Raw genomic sequence first — 16,778 nt, 5'->3', positions numbered from 1 at the left:
CAAGGTTTTCAGCTTAGAATAAAGAATACTGTGTATTCTTAATAATGGCTACTGTAACAACCTTTTGGGAGGTATCAAACCTGAAATCTTTCATTTCATTATGCAGAGAAAAATACATCGGCATAGTAGATGTAAATGATGAATTAAAATTTAGCTACAAATTATGTTTTTATGCACTTTCAATCAGAGAGAAGACTTTCTACAATGTTTATAAAATGAAGCGAAAAATTATAGTGGGAAACAGTTTTTACACTGGATCAAAGCTAACACATTCTTCACAACCTCATTTAAAAACTTTTCAGAGAATGAATTCAATTCATAAGAACAAAAAACTCCCTCAGAAGAGAACGTATTGATGGCCTTTTAAAAAATAGCTTCCCACCCCACTTCAAGCCTCTAACAAACATACTCTGAAGAGCTCAGAGGCCTCTCACATATACTCTTGAAAACAAATACATTCATTTAACCAAAATTCACGTTAGTGCCGATACATTCCACTTCCTAATGTTCTACCACTAAAGGCAACTGAAGGAATTTGTTGCTTAGGTCTTTGTTTGGGCTGATCATTCTCCACCTGACATCACAATCCTCCAATGTAATACAAGGGTAGCCGGTTAGCTCAGCCAGCTAAAGCATGTAAAATGAAAGGGTTTTTGTGTACGTCAGCCAGCTACACTATTCCACAGCCAGACAGAACCCATCACTCTGCTTGGCTGACTTGCAACTGTAACGTGGCCTAAGGGAGAAGTGGTCAGCAAGTATGTCTGGCACAAAGCCATCTCCACTACTGGAAGAACAGTGTGACCTGCATACCATACTAATGTTGCCTCTTCCTCCTTCTTTTCTCCAATTCTAAACCACCCAGAAGGCGACAGCATAAAAAATGAATAAACCAGGTAAAGGGGACATAAATAAAGAAGGAGGGAGAGTATAAGTGGTACAATCATTCAGAAGTAGAAACAATTATAATGAGATTAATAATAGCTAGCATTAATATAGTGCCAATTCTGTACCAGGCACTGTGCTAAATATAATCTCATTTCATCCTCACCACAACCCTGAGAGAGAGGTGCTGTTATTATCACCCCATTTTACAGTTGAGGAAACTGAGGCAAACTATGTGACTTGCCCAGAGTCACACAGCTGGTAAGTGTCTGAGACTGAATTTGAACTCAGGTTTCCTTGACTCTAAATCTAATGTACACCACCTGGCTACTGTTGTGAGAAAAAGAGAACTAAAATGTTGAGGCCTAGTTACTGCCTACTTGCCACTTGCAATAATGTGAGAGAAAGGCTTCCAAGGGCCATGGAAGGAAAGAACGGTTAGATTTGAACAGTGTTCAACTATAGATTTAGAGCTAGAAGGGTCCTTAGAAATCATCTAGTACAACTATCTCATGTTACAGATAAGGAACCTGAGGCCTGGAGAAGCTAAGTAACTTCTTACTGTTCCTTACACACAGTATTCAATCTACCACCTCCATGACTTTGCCTAGGCTCTCTTTCTTCCCTCCTCCCCCCAACACATCCCTTAAGCCTGGAATGTTTTCCTTCCCAGGAATTCAGATTTTTTGTGAGTGCCAAAAAAAAAAAATGGAAGGAATGGAAAAGGACGAGGTAAAAGATCTTGCATTTGTTAAACGACAGAATAGGAGTTATAGACGACACAATGGAAAGGAGGGGCAACAGAATAGACCCGTGGGAGGAGCAGGACTGAGGGAGATGTGGGTGAGAACAGTGAGTGGTAGCAGGGGAAGAGGCTTTTCCCTAGACAGCTAGTGATGAATTACGCGCATAGTGGAAGAGGAGGAAGAAGGAATTTGCCAGTAATACAATGAGTGTGTATGGTTAGTACTATTTGACTAAGGTCCCCGCCCTCAGGGTCCTATTATTATAGAGAAGAAAGACTGGGTTGGGTATCTGTGTCTGTAAGTAACCTATGAGATTACTTTATATTCAATTCCAATTTTTCTACTTCATTCCCAAAATGGTTGAGAATGACATAGAGCCAGAAGATTCCCTTCACACACAGTCAATTATTAGGACTGATGTCATGCTATTCCTGGACAATGTCCCATTGATAAGCGATGTGGTATCTGCTATATTCTTCCCATGCAGGGACCTGGAGGTAAGAAAGTCAGTGTCTGAAGCTTTGGCTATAGGCTTATTAAACTTCTTAAGAAAATGTATTTCTTTTTTTGACTTCACAGTTTCTGTTAGACTGCTTCCTCTTCCACTTCATCAAGCTGGTCTTCCATGTTGGAAGCTCTGATATTATCTTTGACTCTTTCCTCACCACTTATATCTAATCACTTACAATGTCCTTCCAATTCTACCCTCACAGTCTCTCTCATGCCCATTCCAACCTCTCTTCTCCTATTGCTACTACCCTAGTACAAGCTATCATCATCATCTTCCAGGATTATTTACTAGCCTGTCACAGATCTTTTTAACTTTCATATCTTCTCACTCCAACCCATTTTTCATGCTGTTGCCAGACTAATCTTCCATACATATCAATCTGGTCATGTCACTTTTCTATTCAGAATCATTCATTGGTTCCCTATTGTCTATCAGGTAAAGTTCAAACTTCTTGACTGGGCATTCAAGGCTCTTTACACTCAAATGCCAACTTCTTGGCCTTATCTGAAACCATTCCTCTTTACAAACTCTATGCTCCAGCCACAACCAGAAACAAATACATTATTTCTTGACCTCCCACTGTAATTCCTTTAGTTCATGCAAAGTACTAGGAATCATCAAAATGATGTTTGCTAGGAATTTCATTTTTATGAATAATTTTATAATCACTGTGACAGGATCTATATCTATCAGTGTGCTGCCTTGCTTTCCCCACCTCCCAATCAACCCCCCCCCGCCCCGCAATGTGAATTAGTCTAGTTTTACCAAAAAAAGTTACAAAGCTGTCCTTGGGGGGCTCTAATTGGCCCTTGTGCCTCCCTTGTTGCAGTTTTCTAGTAACCTTTGGCTATAATGACACATGGCTTTCTGGTCACCTAAGTGCATAAAAAGGACCACCCATGTATGTGGAGTATGAACCCTTCAAACTTGGTGGATGTCCCAAGACCACAAGAATAAACACTTTGGAGGGTGTGGTCCTGCTGAACAGACATATTTCCACATGGAGGCAGAGGCCACTTCCACCTTAGCTAAGTACAACTGTTTCTTTAATGAATATCTAACATAGAACTTAAAAGAAAAGTATTCTTTATGATGCTATAATACCCCCTGCCCTCAAGTCAGTCTACTAGCTTTCAAATCCTAGTTTAATCTGGAGCTCTGAGGGTTTTCCATGCCAGAATGATTCTTTTGGGAAGTCAAACTAGGCCATCTTTTGCCTCAATTCTTACCTAGCCTTTAATCACTGAATGGGTATTGCTCAGACAAACTGAGATCTGGGGAAGTGAAAACCAATAATGCTTGATGAATCCTGTAGACTCCCAAGACAACATAGAACAAGAAATTCCAGAATCATTTAAAAAAGAAATGAGAAGAAATTGAGAAATAGTCTATATCAGAATTTGTAGCTCTCCAAGCAGAAATAATAACAAATAAAAATGAAAACCTCAATTAGCATATTTTAAAAAACTGAATCCACAGCAGAGAGTTTCTCCAAAGAAGTAAATCTGGAATACAAAAATACTGAAGTTGAATAAAATCTGGCAAATGCAAAAAGGCAACAATATTAAAAGAACACATTTATGTATGCCAAAGGCATTGGCCTTAAAGACAGAATGCACAAAGACAATTTATGGATCATGAATCTCTCAGAAGAACATGACAAATCAAAAATCTCAACATATAATGTAGGAAATAACGAAAGAAAAATTGTCTGGTACTTCTGAATATGGAAAACAAAGCACCAAAAGAATCACAAATTTCCTTGCAGGAGAAACAACAACAAGAAGCAGCAAACACCTTATGTTTCAGACTCCCAGATACACAGAGGTTAGAATCATTAACTCCAATGAGAAAACCGTCAAATGTGGAGAAAAAGGAAATCGTAATAACACAATATTATTCTTTCCTCTCTAGAAACCAAAAACGGAATGGAATATTATAGTCCAAAAAAAATCAAAGAAGTTCAATTTGCAACCCAAATTGACAGATACTGAAAACCTGAGCCTAATCATCAAAGAAAAAAAAATGTATATTTTTAAGAGGAGGCATTTGAAGCATTCCTGGAGGGGAAAAGCATATTCAAACAGAATATCAATTTGCAAAAACACCCAAACAGGAGAAACTTAAGAAATGTAAGTAAGTACAATTACTAAGGAAAAATAAATAATGAAATAAATTACTCCATGTTTAGATGTTATTTTTTTTTAAGAAACAGAAAGAAATAATACTTTAGGGTAAAAGAAAACAAAGAAAGATCATACAGTAATTACAAAGTACCCAAGTACTTCCAGTCTTGCATTTCCATTTGCCTACTAGATATATTGAACTGGGTGCTCCATTTTGTTGTCGTTCAGTTGTGTTTGACTCTTTGTGAGCCCATTTGGGGTTTTCCTGGCAAAGATACTGCAGTGGTTTGCCATTTCTTTCTCCAGCTCATTTGACAGATGAGGAACTGAGACAGAGTTAAGTGACTTGCTCAGGGTCACACAGCTAGTAAGTGTCTGACGACAGATTTGAATTTAGGAAGATAAGTCTACCCACTTTAGGAAGATGTGCTCTATCCACTGTACCACCTAGCTGCCCCTGGGTGCCCCATGGACATATTTAACTCAACATGTCCAAATCTGAACTCATTATCTTTTGCCCATTATCTGTACCCTCTTTAATACTTCCCTATTACTGCTGAGGGTACTCTGCTAGTCATTCAGGCTCACAACTTAGGTGTTATTCTTGAATATTCATCATGTCTCATCTACTATATCTAATCTGTCACCAAGTCCTACCTCCTTTCCCTCGGTAGTTCCCCTTTCTTTCCTTGGACACTGTCAGCCCTCTGGTGCACGCCCTCATTACTTGATGCCTGCTCTATCACAATAGCCTACTGTTTGGTCTCCTTGTCACAAGTCTCTCCCCATTCTAGTCCATCTTCTACTCAGCTGTGAAAGTACTGATCTGTGTCAAACCCCTATTCAATAAACTTCAGTGGCTCCCTTTCACCTCCAGGAACAACTATAAAATCCTCTGTTTGGCTTTTAAGCCCTACTTTCTAGCCTTCTTTCCTCCTACTCTGCCCATCTCTCACACACTCTGCAATCTAGTGACACTGACTTCTTTACTGTTCCTTGCACCAGAAACTCCATCTCCTGATTCTGATTTTTCACTGCCTGTCCTCCATGTCCGGAAGTCTCTTTTCCTCATCCCTGCCTCCTGGCTTTCCTGGATTCCTTGAAGTCTCAGGTAAAATCCCACCTTCTACAAGAAGCTTTTCAGTTTATCCTATATAAATCTTATCTTTACGTACATGGGTGCTAACATGCTGTCTCACACATTAGACTGTGAGCTCCTTAACAGCAGGGGTTGCTTTTTGCCCTTCTTTGTATTCCTAGCACTTAACACAGTGGTTGGCACATAGTAACTGCTTAATAAATATTAGATGACTGACATGGAGATAAAGTTAAAAGAAAAATTTTAAGAAACAGGAGAAGTGAAGGTGGAAGAGCAGAACAAAAGTACCAGAAAGCCATAAACCAGGGGTGGGGAACCTGTGGCCTCCAGGCCACATGTGGCCCTCTAGGTCCTTAAGCGCAGCCTTTTGACTGAATCCAAACTTCACAGAACAACAAAGACCCTTTTGGATTCAGTCAAAGGGCCACACTTAATGACCTAGAGGGCCACAGGTTCTCCACCCCCAAACTAAACACTATAACTCTACCTTACAAGTGAATAAAGGTATTGTGTAGGATAAAATTACAAAATGGGTCAACGGGTTCATAAACAGGTAGAGTGGAGATGGGCATTAGAGAAGAGGTGATGTACCCTTATTAAGACCAGGTGAACAGTGAAGAGACAGTGGTACTTTTTGTATCTCATGGCAAGACCAGGGACTGGAGGAGAAGAGGTGACAGAGGGGAAAGAATGAGCCTGAAGGAATGAAAGGGGTCTCAACCTAATGTAGGGGAGGGATTCCCATTGAAGAGCATTTCCAGTGGACAAGAAGTGTATGGCTGTGATAGGACACAGGGACCTCATTACAGATTTAATTTGGGGGGACCTGGTAGACTATGAGACCAATGCCAGGAGAGTTTTGGGCCTCAATGGAAAACATCCTGATCCAAGAGAAGAGATATGTGAGCTCCTAGGGGCATTTGGCACACAGAAGTGGGAGTGGAGGACTGACTCAGAGACGAGATGGCAGGGCCAATGGAAAGGAGAACAATTCTAGGAAAAGGAGGAGGAGAACTGAATTGCTTGCTTGGAGGCATATAGCAATTTTTATACCATAGGACACTGCTTCTATCCATGTTATGACTTCTACTCAGTGAACTCCAGTGGCTTCCAAATCGCCTCCAGAATAAAAGAAAAGCTTCTCTGTTTGGTTTTCAAGCCCTTTACAACCTGGCCCCAAACTATCTTTCTAGACTCATTGTACGTCACTCCTCTTCCTACACTCTGCAATCCAGCCAAACTAAACCAGTTTTCTCTCTCTTCCTCACATATGACACTCCATCTTCTATTTCTATGCATTTGTGCCGGCTGACTTCCCAAGTCTAAAATGACTCCCTCCTGACCCTTCTCATAGAATCCTTCTATGTCTTCAAGATGCAGCTCAAGCACCACCTTCTGCACTAAGCCTTTCATGGAACTCTCAAGTGCTAATGCCCTCCCTTTCAAACTACCATTTATTTAACTATTTTTTATTTATTTGTATTTATCCTCTGCATATCTGTTCTGTTTATACTTACACATCTCCTTGTTTCCCCCACTAGAATATTAGTTCCTTGTTCCAACCATTCTGGAGAACAATTTGGCGGGCGAGCCAGGTGGCGCAATGGATAGAGTACCTGCCCTGAAGTCAGGAGGACCTGAATTCAAATCTGGCCTCAGATCAAACACTTGATACTAGCTGTGTGACCTTGGGCAAGTCACTTAACCCCAACTGCCTAAAAAAAAAAAGAGAACAATTTTAAACTATGCTCAAAGAGCTATAAATCTGTGTATACTTTTTTTTTGGGGGGGTTAGGCAATTGGGGTTAAGTGACTTGCCCAGAGTCACATAGCTAGTAAGTGTTATGTGTCTGAGACCTGATTTGAACTCAGGTCCTCCTGACTCCAGGGCCAGTGCTCTATCCACTGCACCACCTGGCGGTCCCTTGTGTATACTTTTTGACCCAGGAACACCACTACTAGGTGTGTTTCCTCAAAAAGATTAAAAAAAAAGGAAAAAGGACTTATGTACAAAAATATTTATAGCAGCTCTTTTTGTGGTGACAAAGAACTGGAAATTAAAGAGATGCCCATCAATTGGGGAATGGCTGAACAAGCTGTAGTAATATGATTGTGGTGGAATACTATTACGCTATAAGAAATGATGGTGGGGATGGTTTCAGAAAAACTTGGGAAGATTTATATGAACTGATGAAAAGTGAAGTGGGCAGAACCAGGAGAACACTGTATACAATAACAGTAATGTAATGATGATCAACTCCATGAAAGACTTGGCTACTCTAATCAATACAATGAAACAAGACAATTCAAAAGAACTCATGAAGAAAAATGCTATCTACATTTAGAGAGAGAACTAATGAACTCTGCCTGATGACTGAAACGTACTTTTTTTCACTTACTTTATTTTTCTTCCTTTTTTTGGGGGGGGGCAACATGGCTAATATGGAAATATGTTTTGCCTGGCTTCATATGTATAATTGATATTATATTCCTTGCCTTCTCAATAGGTGGGGGAGGGGCTAGAAGGGAGAGAATCAGGAAGTCAATTTTTTTTAAATACACAAAGCCTAATTTAATTATTTAAATATTAATTTAGTTCCTTAAGAACAGGAATTACACTTTCAACTCCAGTATCTAGCCCTTAAATACTTACTGATTACTCCCCTCACAAATTTATACTTCTAAGAGTAAAGCACAACAGAAAAGAGGAGATGGGGGGGGAAAGATCTACAAAAGATCTACACAGAAATTGGTGAGAATAGGGAACTCAAACTCAATGCTTCCAAGGCCTTAAGTCCACGAGAAACACAAGGTGATTAAAAAAGGAACAAGTAGGACACAAACCATGAATCAGAGAATAGAAAGGAATGAAAATTAATACAGAAGACAAAGCAAAGAAGTTTTTCTTAGAAAAAGGCACAGGCAAACAGCTCTTTTTGTGGTGGCAAAGAACTGAAATTGAGGGGATACCTATCAGTTGGGGAAAGGCGGAACGAGTTGTGGTTTATGAATGTAATAGAATAGTATTGTGGTATAAGAAATGATGAGCAGACAGACCTCAGAAAAACTTGGAAAGACGCATATGAACTGATGAAGTGAGTAGAACCGGGAGAACACTGTACACAGTAAGAGCCACATGGTGCAATGACTGACTTTCATAGACTTGGCTCTTCTTAGCAATGCAAGGATATGAGACAACTCCAAAAGACTCATGTTGAAAAATGCTCTCCACATCCAGAAAAATAACTGGGGAGTCTGAATGCAGATCAAAGCATATTATTTACTCTCTCTCTTTTCTTTTGTTTCTTCTTTCTCGTGGCTTCTCCCATTGTTTCTAATTCTTCTTTACAACATGACTAATGTGAAAATAGGTTTAATAGGAATATATAAGTGCACCTATATCAAATTACACACCTTCTTGGAGTGGGGGGAAGAGACAGATGGGGAGAAAATTTGGAACTTGAAATCTTATGGAAGTGAATGTTGAAAAGTAAAAAATAAATAAATTCATAAAAAAAGGAAAAAGAAAAAGGCACAGGTAGAAATTAACAAAAGAGGGAAAGAGTGATTTTGAACTAATTACTTAACTGAGAGGAAGAAAAAAAGGAATAAAGAGGGAACAAAATAGCTAAATTAAAATAAATAATTAATTTTATATAAAGCCCCCAAACTAGGAAACAGGTTGACAAACAAGAAATGGAGAGGAGCAAAAAGGAAGAAAGGCTGTGGGAATAGCATTACATCAAAGTAGTTTAAGCCAAATTAATAGTAGGGACAAAGTATTGACTTAAAGAAGATAAAAAGCCTTGAAAAACATGATCTTCCCATTGGTAGGCTTTGAAGTTTAAGAAACAGTTTGAATACTTAGGTTATTCACTATAGTACTAAATGTCTACATATTATTTTAAATAATAAGTTTTCCAGTGGTCTATATCACACCAATAAATACATGTTCTATATTTAGAATAAATAAAAATTGGGCAAAATGACTTCTGACACAAGTATTACTTAAAATATGAACAGAAGAATGTTTTCTTTGCCTCATGATAAACTCACTTATGTTTACACTAGCTTAATCTTATGGATTAGTGCTTTAAGATTATAATAAATTAATAAATGATAAATAGACATCAACTAAAGCTAAATTTCAGGAGTTTCTGGTCTCCTAGGCAAACAATGAATTGACAACTCTAAGTCAATATTTAGTCAATACTTATCTTGAAAGACAATAAATCTTTGTTGTTTTTTTTTAAGGCAAGCAAGTCAATATGAGCACTGTTCTAAAAATTCTATTTGCTCCTCTGAGATATAGGTTGAATCTACAACAATATACCATAATTTAAAAGTAAAACCATTTTTCTTTTTAAAATTCCCAACCTATTGAAGACTACCCCTTGGACGTAAATTTAATGTTATGTAAGGCATAACTTTTTACCTCCAAGAATAAAGTTTAGTGAAAACTTTTCTTATTTTGCATACAAACTATTTTATTAGATAAGACAGCTAAGGAAAGTTTAATAAGAAAAACTCAGAGGCACACAAATTGGTTACTTTTTAACAACAATAACCTAGGATTTTTCTTTTTCCTCTTTTTATATTTTTTAACATTCAAATATCAGGATTCATTTCAAATATTTCAAATATCAGAAAAAACTGAATCATGGACCCAGGTCTCTGGTCCACTCCCACAGAACGTCTAAAGCACGGCCACAAAGCTTACAACAAAAACAAACAAACAAACAAAGTGAGGAAGAAGAGCAAGGAATTAACCAAGATTTGGAAAGTGAACTAGGAATCAGCACAAAACCTGAAAAAGCAGAAGATTAAAGGATAAAAGAGGAGCAGCAGTTGAGGGAGGAATGATTCTCCATGCCTGGGTCTGCTCTTGAGCCTAAAAATCTCTCTCCATGTATAGGTCTGCTACTGAATCCATTCCAGTTCATTTCACCATTTAGCAGTGATAAACAAGTCCACTGATGAGTGAGTCATTCTCAGAGGAAAATGTAGGACAAGACTGATGGTCCCAACCAATTAGAGTAATAAGTGAGGAAAAGTGATGGATCAGTGTCCCAGATAGTAAATTCCCTCTACTGACCTCATTAGTGGAACAGTATTAAGAATTCCTGCTAGGTCTGGACCTGAAGGGCTGATGGAGAAATATGAACCTAAGAACCTGAACTATATTTCTGAAATTCCTTGTTTTAATGTAGTTATTTTTATTACTTTTGCTTCTATGGTATGAGTAAAGAACTGTAAAATCAATCAATCAATCAACAAGTATTTATTAGGGGCTTACTATGTGCCAGGCACTCTGCTAAGCAGCAGGGACACAAAAAAAGGCAAAAACAGTCTTTGCCCTCAAGAGATTTTTATTCTAATGGGGGAAGCAACACAGAAATAAACACAAAATACACAGAGAATATGCGGAAGGTAATCTTAAAGAGGAAGGCTCTAGCAACCAGGGAAACTAGGAAAGGCCTCCAAAAAAGGTAATTTATACGCTGAGTCTTAAAAGAAGCCAAGTATTCTATACAGTAGAAGTGAGGGAAGAGAGCTCTTCAGGCATGGAGGACAGCCCGTACAAAGGTAGGAGGACAGGAGATAGTGTATAATATACAAAAATAACAAGCAGGCCAGTATAGGTAGCTAGCATGTATGACTGAATCTATTATGCTATGCTAGCATGATTAACTGGAAACACTGGACAAAAGAAATAGTGGAGTTCTCCTAACGGGTGGGGGCTAAGCCAGAAGACTCATTAGATAAATTCACATAAAAGACATCTGTAGAGCAGCAAGTCAGTATCACACTCTCTGAGAATTGTCTTGCTTTTGTATTTTAGCTCCAACACCTGGTATAATCAATACCTGATACAGAGTAAGTGCTAGATAAATTTTGATTGATTGATACTTACAGAGAATGTAATATTTTTCCTGAGTGCCCTTTGTTGTTTAGATGGCATACATGACACCAGAGTGAGTATATGGTATTGCCAGTGCCTTGTCCTTATTATTGAACAGGATTAGGCAAGTGACCAGCAACATACCTGGTAGTTAAATACCACCTTGGATATTCCTTCTGCTAGTGTAGATCATGATCTATACCTTCTCACCTTATGCAATTTCTGTTCATATTCTTCCATAAGTATTCTAAAGAATATATAGCAAAAAAAGAATTGGAAACTGAAGTGATACCCATCACCTGGGGAATGGCTGAACAAGATGTAGTATATGAATGTAATAGAATACTATTGTGCTATAAGAAAAGATGAACTGGTGGATTTCAGAAAAACCTGGAAAGACTTACATAAACTGACACAAAGTGAAGTGAGCAGAACCAGGAGAACATGATGATCAAATATGATTGACTTAGCTCTTGGCTCAGCAATACAATGATCCAGGACAATTCCAAAAGACTCATAATGGAAAAGGTTATTCACATACAGAGAAAGAACTGATGGAGTCTAAATACAGATCAAAGCATACTATTTTCACTTTCTTTATTTTTAATAGTTTTTTTCTTTTGTTCTGTTTCTTCTTTCACAACATGACTAATATAATATAAAAATATGGTGTTTTTTTTAAAAAAAAGAATATATGGCCAACACAATAAGGGTCTTTATGTTTTTTTAAAATACTTTATAGTTTCAAAGTTTTATACCCATTGTACCACGAGGGCTGCTCATCTATTATTTGTTGCTCTTATTACAAGATTTACTCACTTTTTACTAGTCATAAAAGACTTGATGACATCTTTTAGGTCATTTCTTTCGTGAAATTCATTGTTGGCAATACACAGTTAATATACAACATGCATCTTTCTACTGCATCTTAGGTAATCTACAACTTTAATTGCAAATACTAGGGGTAGCTGAACTCTAAGATCAGCAAAAAAGGCATGGCAAACACCCTCTCTATCTCAGCAATTTAATATAAAAGTTCGTTATGACAGGTATCAACAAGATGGAAGACAGAGACAGTTTTGCTTTCAATAGGTCTTGCTCTATAGTCAACATGTGTTGACTTCAAGTGGAATTTTGCAGAGATCAAGTGAATTATGTTTGTCTTTCTGCCAGTGACAACAGCTATGCATGGACAAAGCAGAGGCTGATCTCCCTAGTAGAAGAAAAGCTAAAAGATCTAAAGAGACATTTCTGCTTTCTAGATGAAGAAGTTCTTTGAAAGCAAGCAAGAAGCACTTCAAAGCAAGAACAAACAAAAAAGAACATGAAGAAGTAGAGGGACATCCCAACAAGGGTCAGGAAATTGTGAGGTGGAAGAATGTACTAAAGAAAAGAAAGGGAAGAATAATTACTGTGCAGCTTTATCACTGGCATGCTGCTCTTCCCACAAAAAATAAAAGTAAACTTTTGGTCAAAAAACCAGTTTCTTGTGTTCCAAGGAAGGTTGATGTGGATTGATAGATGTCACCAAGGAAAAGGTAATCTAGTAATGGTCAAGTGAATCACATAAGAGTAGTTGGTAGGTGACTTCGTGCTGTGAAGTATCAAGGCAGTTATTTGTCAGCCTGACATGAACAACACAAAAGACTGGATTCTGCCCTAAGAATGCACATTATCTGAAATCTGATGGAGAACATCCTAAGACTCATCAAAACTGACATGCATACTCATTCTTGTTGATTTACATGGGGACAAGTAATATTGCCAGAATGAGCCTAGAAAACATTGCTAGAGATTTTCTAGGCAAGAAATCAAAGACTAGGGAGCATGGCAGGTATTTTTTTTTTAACACTGCTACTGACTGAAGAGAAGGGCTTCACAAGAGAAAGAAAAACATCTGGGAAGTAAGCAGCTGGTAGAGATAGTGCCTGAGTATAGAATTTGTATTCTTGGATCATGAAAAGCTCTTGGCCAGGGATGAAATGTATGTAACAAAAGTCAGTAAATACACACATGTCACTAGCACCCTTCAATTTTTGGACAAGAAAGAATTAAACTGAAAAAGAAAGGGAAACTAGAAAACTGTCTAGAAATAGTTGTCAAATCAGATGCCAGAAAAAATAACAGGTACCACAGAGGAAAAAAAATACCAGTAGAAAGAACCAGTCATGTACAGGAGACACTATCAGGGGGGAAAAAGGCAGCAGTGAAACCCATGGCTCCCAATGTCTATACAAAAATGCCCAATTTAGTGATAATAAACAAGGTAAACTAGAGCTCCTAATACAAGCTCCTAATACAGGATTGGATGCCTGACTGGAATATGGTTGAGAATAGATTTAAAGGGAAGGCAGAATAGCATTGACTATTAAGATGGTGTGCTCCTGTGAGGAAATCCAGGAATATAAATAAGGGAAGCACAGTGGAGAGCATCAGGGACCAATTGAGGCAGAAACAGAAGTCTTGAGTATATCCTAAAGACTAATGATCAGAAGGAAGAAATAGAAGAGGAACTCAGCAACAAATTACAAAACGAAGAGAGGTCTGATATAGTGAAAAGGAACATGACACTTCCATTACTCAGGTCTCTGCTGGAACTCCTGGAACTCTCTAACTTTCTTTGCCAAAAGCATGAGGACCAGCACAGAGACAGACCATAGGATTATTCAGAGCTGAAAGGAAACTTAGAAGTCATCTGGCCCAAACCTTTAATTTTATGGATGAACAATTGAGGTCTGAAGGGGTCCAGTGATGTGCCCAATGTCACAAGCAGAGCTGGAGGGCAAATCCAGATTACAGGATCATGAGATCAACCAGTCCAGCATTCTGTTCACTTTCTCACAGTGCCTCTTTTGATAGCTGGCCAGAATCGGAAGGGGCTGCCTGAACAGGTGTAGGTTCTCCTCATCTGCAAAGTGTTTGAGCAGAAGCTGGATGACTACTCATCAGACAAGCTGTATTTGAGATCCTTTTCAGATATGAGTTGGATCAGACATCTACTGAAAACCCTTCCAATTCTAAAATTCTATGGTTCTTTGAATGTTGTGTTAAGAACCACAAGAAAGCCAGTTGGGCTGGAAAGAAGAATGCTTGAAGGGGAATAATGTATAATAAGCCTGTAAAGGAAGTTAGATCCATTATGAAAGTCTTTAAATCTGCCCTCCCCACCCTCCTGTCAAAAAGTTTTCATTTGATCTTAAAGATTAACAGGGAGTTATTGAACTTACCGAACAGGACAGTGTCATGGTTAAGATCTGAGCTTTAGGAATCTCTTTAGAAACTGTGGGGAGGACAGATGAGAGAGAGACCAATTAGAAGGCTATTGCAGAATCTAGGTCAGAGATGATGTGGCTTGACCTAGGTTCATGGCCATGGGAGTAGAGGTAAGATACCATAGAGGTAGAACTGACAAGACTTGGCAACTTGATTAGATATACAGTATTAAGGAAAATGAGCAATCAAAGATGATTCTGAGGTTGTAAACCAAGGTTCATAAGAGAAGAATGGTGCTACCCTCAACAGAATTAGAGAAGTTTGGAAGTAGGGTGGGTTTTGGGGAAAAGATGATTTGCGGCATAAGTTTGCAACACCTATGGGATATTGTTCAAAAAATCCAATGGACAGTTGGTGATGGGGGACTCAAGTCCAGAAGAGAGACTGGTCTTTGATATCTGGATTGTGAGTCATCCAGCAAAGGAAAATGCAGAGCAGCCACATGGGTAGAAAGAGAACTGAAGGAGCAGGGTTAAGTAACCTGAAGTAGAGAATGAAAGGTCAATAGTGTCAAATGTTATAGAAAGGACTAGAAAGATGGGACTGAGAGAAGGAAATAATGAGCCGAGGCTGGCAATAAACACTAAGAAGAGCAAAGAAGCTATACTGTGGACAAGAGGAAGATTAGAAAAGAAGTAGTTCTCAAAATGAATGAAAATAGAGAGCAAAAAAGAGAACTAGTCTACTCTTATTTTGCTTCTCATTTCTCTACCAAGAGAAAACAGATGCAGAGTAAGAAACGAATAAAATGGTTAACAGTAAAAGAAACCCAAGAAAAGTGAGGTGATATTAAGAGACTACGTACTTGCAAGTCAGGTTCTGACACAGAACTGTTGACCTTGCCCAGATGAAACTGGATGGACTGGTTTCTTACCTTTAGTTCTGTCTGTGTCAGTTGAGTCTCATTACTCTATTTTGTTGTGTTACTAAGAATGCATATTACTCAACTAATCAATCAAATATTTGTTAGGGGCCTACTATATACTAGGCACTGTGCTATAATAAATGAAATAATCCCTACCTGAAAATAGCTTTACATTCTAACAAAGGAGACAACAACGATATAGCCATATACAGAACAAATGTGAAAACAAATACGAAATAGGTGAATATCAAGTCATTTAAGAGGGAGGGCATTAGCAGTTAAGATCAGGAAAAGTTCATGTAGAAGGTGATTCTTAGACTATATCCAAAAGGAAGGGAGGGATCCTGTAAGGCAGAGGAAAGGACAGATTACATTCTAGGTGTGGGGGATAGTCATTGAAAAGTCAAGAAGACAAAAGGAGATGGAATATCTGTGTGAAGAATGGAGTGAAGGCCAGTTTGGTTGAACAACAAAGTGTGGGAGGTAGAGTAATATACAATGAGTCTAGAAAAATAGGTTAGGGGATTGGATTGTGAGGGGATCTGAAAGCCAAATAGAGCAGTTTATTGTTGATTCCAGAAGCAACAGGGGACTACTTGGATTTACTGAATAAGGATAGGACATAGCCAGATCTGCACTTCAGGAAAATCACTTTGGCAGCAACATGGAAGGTAGAATGAAGTAGGCAGGGACTTGAAGCAAAAGAATGAAATACACTGCCATGACAATAGCCCCCCAGGCAGGAAGTGATGAGGGCCTGAAGTAAGGTGGTAGCTGTGTAAAGGAAGAAAAGAGGTTGGATGCAAGAGATTTGTATAAAAGTAGAGACAGCAAGATTTGGTAACTGACTAGATATGTGGGGTGAGAGAGACTGAGGAGTTAAGGATAACATCAAGCTGAAAATCGGAGAAACCGGAAGAATGGTAGTGCCTTCAGGAGAAATAGGGAAGTCTGGAAGAGGGATAGGTTTTGGAGGAAATACAATGAGTTCTGTTCTAGAAATGCTGAGTTTGAGATGTTCCTGGGACATCCAGTTTGAAATTTCCAGTAGTAATTGGTGATGTAGGACTGAAGCTCAGGGGAGAGACTAGAGCTGTGGATAAACAGATAGGGGAGTCATCAGCATAGAGATGACAGATGAACCCACTGCAACTGATGAGGTCACTTAAAAGTACAGACACAGAAAATGAGAAGGTCTTCAACAGTGTCTTGGGGAATGTACCCATATTTAGGAGGCATGATCTCAATAACGAAGAAACAGAAAATGGGAGGTTAGACAGGTAGGAGAACCAGGAAATCGTAGTGTTACAAAAACCTAGAAAAGGGAGTTTTCAGGAGGTGGGGGATGGTCAGAAATGACAAATGCAGCAG

At 38.6% G+C, this 16,778-nt stretch overlaps 1 protein-coding gene and 1 long non-coding RNA gene across 3 annotated transcripts in view; one reads left to right on the top strand and one right to left on the bottom strand.

Annotated features, from left to right (window-relative positions):
• Positions 1–16,778, bottom strand: part of PLEKHM3 (pleckstrin homology domain containing M3) — a 195,115-nt gene that overhangs the window by 134,388 nt on the left and 43,949 nt on the right.
• LOC110223278 (uncharacterized) lies at positions 643–12,617 on the top strand. 2 transcript variants are annotated; one of them, XR_002328649.2, is made up of 3 exons: positions 643–896; positions 4,057–4,274; positions 12,443–12,617. It is a non-coding gene; the product is annotated as an uncharacterized LOC110223278 (long non-coding RNA). The 2 variants fall into 2 exon arrangements; XR_013483369.1 differs by lacking the exon at positions 12,443–12,617 and adding an exon at positions 5,274–5,373.

This window comes from Phascolarctos cinereus, unplaced genomic scaffold, assembly GCF_003287225.1.
Source record: "Phascolarctos cinereus isolate Bilbo 61053 unplaced genomic scaffold, phaCin_HiC Scaffold_7;HRSCAF=346, whole genome shotgun sequence".
Taxonomy (NCBI): Eukaryota; Metazoa; Chordata; class Mammalia; order Diprotodontia; family Phascolarctidae; genus Phascolarctos; species Phascolarctos cinereus.
The sequence above is the reverse complement of the archived record's forward strand: the minus strand, read 5'-3'. Positions and strand labels throughout refer to the sequence as shown.